Genomic DNA, 11,522 nt, shown 5'->3' on the forward strand with positions numbered 1-11,522 from the left:
TAAACATTACTTATATATAAGCAAATAAAGAACAACAGCATTAAACCATGAGGCGTCTAATAAATTCACTGTCATACTATAGTATTATTCAACTAGATTCTGGTAAATAAAGCCTAGAAGGAACATCATTATTAACATCCAAGGTCTATTCTCCCCTCTTTATTTCTAATACAAATTTCAGTTATTTGTTACCCTATACCCCAAGGAAGTACATTACTCACACATCGAGTACCTAGAATAAAGGGAGATGTGTCAATCAACTATTTCTAGCTATTTATCCTTTGCTTTTCCCCCTGGAATATACTATATCTTCTCAGCTTTATTTATTGTTTATTATTGTGCTTTATACTTTGTTATTTAATTGTTTAGCATACATAAATATTACATCACTACCGCACCTATTGGCCTTTTCAGCTTTATTGATTGTTGATTATTGTGCTTTTTACTGTTTAGATTATATATATATCGTACATCATTGCCACACTTATTGGACTGCTTCTCAGCTTCATTGTTCCTTATTGTGCTTTATACTTTGTTATTTAATTGTTTAGCTTACATAAACCTTACATCATTGCCACACCTATTTGGCCTGCTTATTATTTAAGTGCAATTCTACTGGTTGATTTTAATTACTTTCTCTTTTATTGCTTCGACTGACATGTCAATTATGGATAGATGCAGATCATCTCCTCGGAATTCATAAATATGGTAAAGTTAAATAGGCCTAAGTTGAAACCTATAAACTTACAATTTTCAAATTATTTTTAGTAACTACTTATAAAAATAGATAGTTACATTGTGGGATTACCACTTGACACTACCACAATCATCACATAAGATTTTTTTTCCTTTAATAGATTTTGTTTTACTCTCGATTTATGGTGATACACATTTTCAACTACTGGAAAATGCTTAATTAAACGCTACTCTTGAATAAGCGCCGCAAGGAAGCCTCCAAAAATTGTAAAAGCGCTGCTGCGCCTATTCGAGCATTTACGGTTTGTATGCATTTTTAACCCTGTTCAATGAGAATGATAAATCCATAAAGAAAAGCTGATTGATACACTAATAAAGAACTTTGTTGTAGGTCCTCATATAACCAACATTTTCAACCCCAGGCCCCACGACTGTCGTTGACGCCAGTTTCTTGAATGAGGATCAGGGTGAGAAAAATCATAATTTTTTGTCAGGAGTGAACCCAGACCTTGCGATATGAAATACCGGAAGGCAAAACCCTAAACCACTAATTCACACCTCCATTTACTCTAATCACGTAGGATAATCTTTAAATATCGGCATTACTATTTGACAACAATGGAGGGAGGTATTTGGTGGTCCACAAAAATGACAAGATTTGTTTGTTTAAAAAATGGGAGTTGTTTGCTTATATAACAATTGAGGAGTTGGCATCGATTACTATTACAATATTTACACTTAAATATAATAAAAACCAAAATATTATTCAATATTGTATATACAAAGTCCTCAAAAAAGAATACTATTTGTTATTTGATATTTATAGCGCCTTTTCTTTAGGTCACAAAGCGCTTTGATTGCCATGCCATGGCCATTGGGTTCACATGCTTAAGTGTTGCTACATATTGGTACAGTAGTAGGCAACCCTACCAGGTACCCATTTATACCCCTGGGTGGGGAGAAGCAATGCTGATAAAGTGCCTTGCTCAAGGACAAAAGTGGAAAGTGCAACAAGGGACTGAAATGGAATAATTAAAGAAAATAATAGAAGAATGAAAAATATTTCTGATGACACGCGTAACAGACAGTGGACTGACATAGTCAAAAGCATTATATAGTGTGAATTAGATATAGAGTAATACTAGAAATCATGTGATTATATTAACAGGGTGTATTATAATAGATGAATTGTGTTCACATCTATTGTATAGAAATGTGGTTTTTAAAATGTTTCTTTTTTCCTTCAGTAGTAAATACAGAGTTAACAGACCTGGGTAATGGTGGACAACAGCCAGTTCCCAATGGTTAAATCAAGGAGCCCAAGTGAAGAGCATATGGGAGGAATGAGGTATGATAGGAATGGAAGGAATGAGGTGTTATAGAGGCTGCAAATGAAAAATTAAGGTCTTTAATTTAACGTAGAATGCAGAACTATATAAACTTTTTCTGCTATTATAAGTGAAATTGAGGTGAGTTGGTGAAAAGTCAGATGAAAGCAAATTAGGTTGATATTGCTTTGCAGTTAGGATGAGATAAGAATTATTATGAAACGTAAATGAGATTGAAGTGGATGAAATGGCAGAAAGTAAGAAGGTGAGAGGCGTGTTAAGGAAAATTTCGGTTAAATAATACAATTTTGAGATACTATACAAATTTTATTTAATTCATCCTTAGATCCCTACACCAGCAAGATGGAATTGAGAACTAATGAAATGTAATAAGCCAGCCAGAGATATCCATTTTTTAGAAGGAAGTCATGAAACTTAACAATCTGTTAAAAGGGGTCCTGGGGACCCAATGGGTGCAGGGGACCCTTTCACTTTGCTATATTACCATCAACTTTCCTCGACAGCTGAGCTTTCTAGCGCCTAGTCTAAATCGTCTCATGCCAAGAGGGGCCCTTGGAGCTCAGATGCCTGGGAGGAAGCTACAGTGGGGATTTAAAGTGGGGAGGTTTTCACATGAATACCCTTACCTTTTCTTTGCTAGCTCTGCTTCCCAGAACCAAGACTGGCACAGCTGCCTCGAGAGGGGTCGTGGGGAGCTCAGATGCCCAGAAGCCACAATGGGAATGAGAAGTGATCAAAGGGAGAGGAAGGCTTTCACTTGACTGGAATATAGCACACACCCTCAACTTTTTCTGCCAACATGACTACAGAGTCAACAAACAAACCACTCCAATATTTACAGTTTCCTTTGTATAACATTCTTTCATACCTTACAATTAAATTTATAGTAACTATGTTCTATTAAAAATAGATGAACTATGTAAAGGTTCATTCAAACGAGAAAAACAAATATTTGGGAATATTATCAGAGTCGCCTTAAATTACACCTCACGGTAGGTAATGTACACATGTACACACATACACAGCTTCAGATGTTGTCCTGTTAATATTTATATAATAATGTTACTTCCTTTTATTCAGTTCTTTCACATTCTTATGAAATTGTACTATAATTTTTCGAATACATGTTTGGATTTGAATGAATAATGTGACATCATTCAAATATGGTCCAGTGCTTTAAGACAATACAGATATAATTACAATATATTATTTTCATACTATAATGGATTTTGGTATGTGGCATTAATTCTACCTTTTCCCCTTGTTCATAATAAAATGACACCGGATTACTAAGAGGTAAAATGAAGTCAGGGCAGGATTTTAACAGTCTGGAGACAAAATAACAATTTCATCTGTATCCTCATCTTAATTACTTTATTTAAAGAGACAATCATTTATTACTATAATCATTACCAATATTAACAATTACTAACACCTCATTTAATCACATGTCTTATAAAACACTTAATTAATAATAAAAAAAAAACAATATTTTTCCCCCAAAATATTATTAGCTAATTTATGATGTCATATTTCCTTCAATGTACTCAATATGTAAATTGTAAGCTCAAAAATTAGAAGAGATGTCAAAATATTGTACTATATTATATAAATTTTCAGTATATTACATAAATTTTCAGTATATAAGTTTTTACTATTTCATCATTAGATTGTGCATATTTTAAGCCTTCCCTTGAACCACAGTTCAGAAGATTATGAATCAAATTTTAATTAATTCCGAAAGATATTAGTGATGCGCAATGAATTAAGTCAATAAAACTTAGAAATTAAATTACTATTTTATGCTAAGTAGGCTATGAATATGATACTTGTTTCTACGAAAATAAAGAATTGATTATTAATCCTCAGCATTTTTCACTTGACTGAAATTTTCATATTCTTAGAATAACGAAAATATATAAGTTCTAAAGAAACAAAAATAAACCAAAAAAACCACTGAATACCTTATTAAAATGATTAAAATAATTTACTATTCCAGTTTGCTGTTTTTAGAGAATTTTACTTAAAAATTCCAAAATAAATACTATGCAAATATTATAGAAACTATTATTTATTGTTACTGCTAATTTACAATGGAAAATATTGTCTTACTCTAATTTACTACTAACTTGTATATAATGGAATGAAATAGCTGTAGAAATTAGAATAGACACTAGTAGCCCAGATAAAAAATTGTGTTGAAAACACATATACCTCAGATAATCACAAACATAAAAGAAAAAGTTTGATAATGATGATCAGAAATACATAAGAATATAAAATTTGTCATGTCTTATTAAAGGAATGTCCATTTCCAAAATGCAATTAAATAAAACTTAATTAAATTCAATCTAATTTATTAATAGACAAGATCATCCGTCATACAATTTTTGTATACACTATATTTTTAATTAAATTACAGTATCTAGTTTCAATACTACTATAGACTATGTAATATTGTAATATATTTTATGTCAGTGATAGAAGTATTTAATAGATCGTTGTTTTCTCTAATTAGTTCATGCAGAACAAGTCGGATCGCCCATAATGCACAGAATAATAATTACATGGTACATCGTTAGAAATCATTGCACAGTGATTACTTACAATATGGACTCCCCAAGATTAACCAATCAGCAATGTATCAATTTAGATAATACATAGTTACCGCTTCCCTCTGCCATAGCAACGGTAAACAATTGGTATAATCAGAGTTCATAGTCCTTTGCATTTGATTATATAGCCCTATGGGGTATTTTCCCCAGGGTGAATTAAATAAACGCGATACATTGTGAGCGAGTGAATTTTTTAATAACTAGTATACTGCTATATATAAATAATAGCATCAAAGATGGATAATTACGATGTACAATATTTTAATTGATATTGGTATTAAATTTTTTGTCATATTCGTTCACTGACTATTGTCTCGTATTACAAGTGATCAACATATATAAAAGTGCATAACATTAATTTTATTTATTTGTTTAAAAACATCTTTATACAGGAAAAATTTTTAGAATAAACTGTTTTCCTTATGGTCCTGTATTTGACCAAATAAATAAAAGAGACATCGAAAAATGAAAATGAAAAATCAACAAACAATTTTCGAAATACAAGGAAAAATTACCAATCACAGGGCTGAAAATTAACCTGCAAACTATAGTGGCCAGCAGGGCCAGTAAGGGAAAAAAATATACTGGCCCTTCCAAAGTTATACTAGTCCTAATTTTTTTTACGGTCCGAAATATAATTTTATGAAAAAACGAAATCAATAAAACTAGCAAGATGACATTGGTTTAATATTTTTTTTTACCCAATTGAATCTGTCTTTAGCCAAAATCATTAGTCCGAGCAAGGAGGGTGGAACCATATACATAGTGTCTCAAGAAAAGTCTGTATTTTATGCATTTTCAGCATAATTATTTATCAGGACATAAAGTCCCAACAAGGATTATTCAAAATTGGCTTGGGTCTGATCGACTGGAAATGGGCCCAATTGTCTGTCGCCCAAATTTTTCACCGTGATGATCAAGGACTTACGATCTGGGCCAGGCCTGGCCTTGGGAGATTAAGCCGCTAGGCCTACTCTACTGCCGTCACTCTGCTCTACATTACCTACACCGTGTAACAAAGTGACCCATGCCATGCATTCTTAAAATATTACACACATTACTTAAATGTATTTTACATATCAGGAGAGAACAGAAAATCATTAAATTATTATTAATGACATTTCTACCACCATCGCGCGCATAGGACTCGATCTGCCCCTTGTTGAAATAACACAAGCTCGGAAGTTATGTACCTAATGGTCTGCTGCCTTTAGGTCTACTTTGTCGTCAGTTTGTGCCAACGGGTACACTACGTGCTAGCCCGCTGTCGTGAATATAGTACCTTCATGTACATGTACATTCGCCTTCATGTAGTCATCATACAGCCACTGTCCTGCATCCACTGCGTTAAATAACAAATAACAAATTGCCAAGCACGCAATGACGTTTGCAGCTAGACTACTAATACAGCAATACAAATGAACATTGCATGGCTATGGATTGGCAAAAAATGGAGCTCGAACGACAACAAAAACTGATGTATTTTAGCAAGTATTTGAAACTTTTAAATGATTTTAAGCCTTCACCCAAATGGCTAAGGCAGTTGGTTATTTTTTCACCAATTCAAAAATAATTTTCGCACATGGTGATCGGTTAGCATGAGCCCAGTAAGGGTCACCAGACTGGTGATACCCAAGAAATCTATTATCGCCCAACACCATAAAAGGTCACCACTGACGACCGCTGATATTTAGCCCTGCAATCAAAATAGTCAAATACAGAGCAAGGCCTAAGCATTACAATATATCTATCCATAAAAAAAATGCTTTTTATATTGTGATTTAAAACTATTTTTGTCTAATATTAAGTTTAAGAAAAATTATAATTCTACTGACTATATATAAAATATAGAAATATGTATATTATAGTTTATTAATGTGTGTTTTTATATTTGAGCCCAGTAAGGGTCACCAGACTGGTGATACCCAAGAAATCTATTATCGCCCAACACCATAAAAGGTCACCATTGACGACCGCTGATATTTAGCCCTGCAATCAAAATAGTCAAATACAGAGCAAGGCCTAAGCATTAAAATATATCTATCCATAAAAAAAATGCTTTTTATATTGTGATTTAAAACTATTTTTGTCTAATATTAGGTTTAAGAAAAATTATAATTCTACTGACTATATATAAAATATAGAAATATGTATATTATAGTTTATTTATGTGTTTTTATATTTGCATACTTTTGCACTAGTATTACAATATATAAATGACACTATAAAAAAGATCAACAATTGTGATTTATAGAATATTGATATTAAACCTTGTCATATTTGTTTACCAACAACTTGCTATCTCCTTTTGCAAGTGATCAATATGAAAACATAGAATTTTGGTTTGAGTCTAGTGAGAGTAATAACATTTACACTGACTATAATATATAAAATACAGAAATATATACAGATTTTAATATATTTTATAATTTATTTATATTCTTTTTATATTTTTATATAGTTGTATGAAGTCCAAACATTAATATTTATGACCAAACCTGTGACATGTAACTGAAATTCAATCAGTTTTATAATTACATATGTTATTATTATTATAATAGACATTTTTTTTTTATTTCCTAAAACTAGCAAATATCTAAAAAATAACCTACTAGTTTATTAAAAATAATATATGAAGATGAATAAACTTATTTTTAAATTCAAATCCTTTGCACAGATTTTCAAAATATCAGACCATATCGTAGTAATAGAATATTATTAAATATTTATTTACACATTATTTAAATTTATTTACTTCCTAAAAATAAAATAAGAAAAAAAATCTAAAAATATTCTTTACATTTTTTAATTAATAAATGAATAAGATTAAAATTGATTACTTCATAAATTCAAATCTGCGCAAAGCTTTTCAAAATATAAGGCCATATCTTTGGATAATAGAATGTAATGCACACAGTAAGAATGAATATAATCGTGTATTATATACGTAATCAGAGTTCCCACAGATCAATCAAGCCGAGAGACAAGGGAAGCGACTGTTTATTACGCCACAGTTATTACTACGTTGAATCTGACATGCTCACTTCAGCTCACAGGTCACTGCAGCATGACCTTTTCAATTTCACTTCCTATCTTGAAAACATCCTTGGCTTATTGGCGTTGCCATGGTGACAGATAACCATTTCCTGGTGTTTTTGGCTGTAAATCTGGTTAACAGATCTACCTATCCCTTTGTTTTTTGCATGTGATGCAACACACATGAATCAAAACCATAAGCTCATTTATACTCAATTAATCTCTAGCCTCGATTTTCAAAGCCAACTATTTGTATTGTTGCTTCTCAATGTTTCACACTCAGTCACAAACATGTAATCACAATTCTAAAAGTAGCTTTCTACATACCAAGGAGGTACTTTAATCTAAGCTTTCTAAACAAAGCACCAATGTTACATAAAAAAATTAATTGGCTGATAAAACACGCATTCCAAAGTTCAAACTTAACTTCAAACATCGTCTAATTAAAAATTATACATAAATAGAAACTTTTAAAACACTTTCAAAGAACAAGTATCACACTGAAATAAATATTTATTCTAACCAACTTTAAATTGTACAGAATTGAAGTGTTCACAAATTCTAAGCATCTATTAGAAACCTACAATGCAATGAATAGCACTGTGATTTATAAACAAAAACATAATACTTTCCATACTAAAGATAGAAGCAAAAGTGGTTTTATTTTTAATATTTACATAATAGTAATCGTATATAATTTTGAAAGAGTAATAATGTGAAAGTTTTTATAAGAATATTTTATGAAAGAATGGGAGAAATACCTTTATTATGAAACATTACAGTAGCTAAAATTATGTAAAAAAAATGTAATTATCTCACTAAAACAAAATTACTGTTTGCTGTAGGCCTACTAGCTGAAACTCATGATTGGAAAGAAGCCATTAAAAACATTAGCGCGATTCCATCACCATAACCATAAAACTGAACTAAAAAAAGAATATCAATATCAAGACAAACCTTCATAATTGTAGCTATCCTCTACAAACTTCCACAATTACAAAACATGGCCGCGATAATCGTAAACTACCCTAGCAACTGTGGAAACTAGCGGAACAAAGACAGAGTCGATGTACAGAGTAATTGCTGGCTCTTCCTTGCCGGTCCAGGAAACGAGTCATGATCTAGCCAAGCAAGATACAAGAACAGGAAGAGATCATGTGATCATTATTAGCGTTCAGACAATTTAAAAAACAGACAAAACTTCCCTCTCGATGCATCGTATCAGCAGACCTAGTAGTCTGGAAAGAGGAAGTATCGGTTTTGTAGATTCTTTGCTTCTCTCATTATCTAAAGATAATAAACTTGAAAAATTAAATTCAATATATGAATTTTTTAAATCGTTTATTTTCGGCTGCATACATTTGATAATCGGAACAATATTTTCCTTTACAATCAAACATTATCACTGCTAGTGTTACCCTTAAATAACTTGGCTGGTAATCAATTTCAAGTACTTTCAATGTTCATGGTAAAATTCTGCAAATCTTAAAAAAATATTTGATTAATTCTGTGTCTTAATGGCTTAAAAATTCCAAAAATATTATAATTATCGATATTCAAGGTTAATTTTTTTTTCCAGATCTTATATATTAATTGATTAAAAAAGAGATTAAATTGGTTCCTTTATTTTCAATAAAAAATTATTAAAAAGTCATTTTTTTTCAATTCATTAATAATAAACCACAAATATTGTTATAAATGATTCAGATTGAGGATTGAGATTTCTTTATTTTGTCTAAAAGGAAATTACAGTAGTAGGTGTAATAATAAATTGCAGAAAACACTTTAAAAAACACTAAAACACATCAATGGTATATCGAAATATTTTTGTAAGTACTTAAGCCTATTCAATAAGTATAAATTTTATATTTACTGTCTGTTATTAAAACCTCTTATGGAAAAGAATAATATAACACATTAGTTAAATAGTTAAATGATGTTTATCAGTTTGTTTCCATTCCTTCAACATTTTTTTTATTTTCCTTCATGACGAATGACTGTAAAATATTCCTGAGATTTTCCCATTGCAAAATTAGTATTCACATACCACGAAAATCAATCTTATAATTTAGCGGATCGATGCATACGGTATGATCTACACCGGAACTTCAAAGTATGGTAATTGGTTGTGATATCAGAGTAGCAATTGAGGATAGACAGTAAACTTTAGCATAATGGTTATTGGTGACAAAGGTAGCACCACGTTAGCACTAGTTAAAAGTAGGTGGTAGACATTGAAGTGGTTGTAATGTGTAGCGTGGTTAAACTACTTGCAGCGCCTAACATCAAAGCCTTTCACGCACTAATGTAATAGTATATTTGGTAGCACACTAAAATTAACTTTTCAGAAAACGATACAAGAACTAGAAAATTGCATCATAGACATATTATCTTACAAATAAGACTTAATTTAGTACCACTAGAAGTTATAAATTGTTGTTTCTATACAATATTCTCCTCACTCGCTAAGCATGCGTTAAGTAGTGTACTTCATGCCCCGAGTAATAATGCAATATTATCTCCTTCAAAATAAAAATGATACCAAATAACAAGTCCTTGATTTCCATGGCAACATGTCAACAATATTGTGAATTGGCAATTCCATTGTGTCCTGACCAGATCATGGTATGGTGGTAGGTAGATAAATTCCAGCACTTATGTTGAAAATGTGTTTGTGGTTCGATGTTAACTTTACTTCCAACTAGGTTAAGTAACAATTAGCGGACAAGGGACAGATGCTAACATGGTAAATCAACTTATTATACACCTGTGTTGTGACAAATTATTACCACTAAATCATAAATGAAGCAGGGGAAGAAATATAAGGGCCTGTTTCTACTGGAAAGAAAAAAAAATTGATCAAAAATCGCTTTTTTTTTTTAAATTGCTTTTTTTAGCAGTAGAAACTGGACCAGTTCGGAAAAAGCTATTAAAAACATGCAATGGATTGCCAATTTTGGCTGTACCTACATGATTCAATCACTATCACAGGGTTTGTATGGAGTGTGCACTGTGTTTTTGGAGGTTTGCAGGGTTTAGCAATTTTTTTATACAAAAATTGGCCTTTTTACCCCAAAAACAGGTTGTGACGTACATAAAATTGATTTTTTTTTTTTTAGATACCAAGTTGAGTTCTTTTATTCAGATACCAAATTGAGTCCTATACTATGTGATTCAATCATTATCACAGGGGTTGGAAGAGGTTTGCGGTGTTTTTCTTGGAGGTTTGCGGGGTTTAGCAATACACCACCTTTGTGCAACTCAAAATGCGAAATGTTAGGTAAAATGTGACCTCTAGGCAAAGCTAGATCGTATCACACTCTAACTTTCAAAATGATCAGTGCTCAGTGTTTATGTCCTACAAGCTAAAACGTCAACAAAGATGTGGAGTGACGGAATCGTTCTGAACTATTTTGTGGGGCGAGACTGGGCCTAGGCCTCTCCGCTTTTCTGGGCTACAAACCATTGTCTTTGTTGTTTGCTTGTTCATTGTGCCAATGAGCACAGCCGAAAGCATTCACCTTCTTGCTGAACACCGTATCGAAATCCTCGTCATCATGACAGGAATTCATGTAAAGTATATTGTCTTGGTGAGAAAGAAACTATAGTTTGGAAAACATGTTTGTAAAAACAAAATGGCGACGTAATTGCCACCACGAAAACAGATTTTCATAAAAGCAAAAGTGCAGTTGCAAAGCAGGCAGGCTGTCTGGCACTTATTAAAAGAGCGTTTAAAAAAATTGACTATTTTTTTGTTTATCAGTAGAAACACACCCTAAGAAAACAGGATTTACAAAATTTGATGAGATAAAAATATGCCAAAAAG

The sequence above is a fragment of the Anneissia japonica genome, unplaced genomic scaffold (genome assembly GCF_011630105.1).
Source record: "Anneissia japonica isolate Jap-2015-1 unplaced genomic scaffold, ASM1163010v1 scaffold287705_len1045735_cov187, whole genome shotgun sequence".
NCBI lineage: Eukaryota > Metazoa > Echinodermata > Crinoidea > Comatulida > Comatulidae > Anneissia > Anneissia japonica.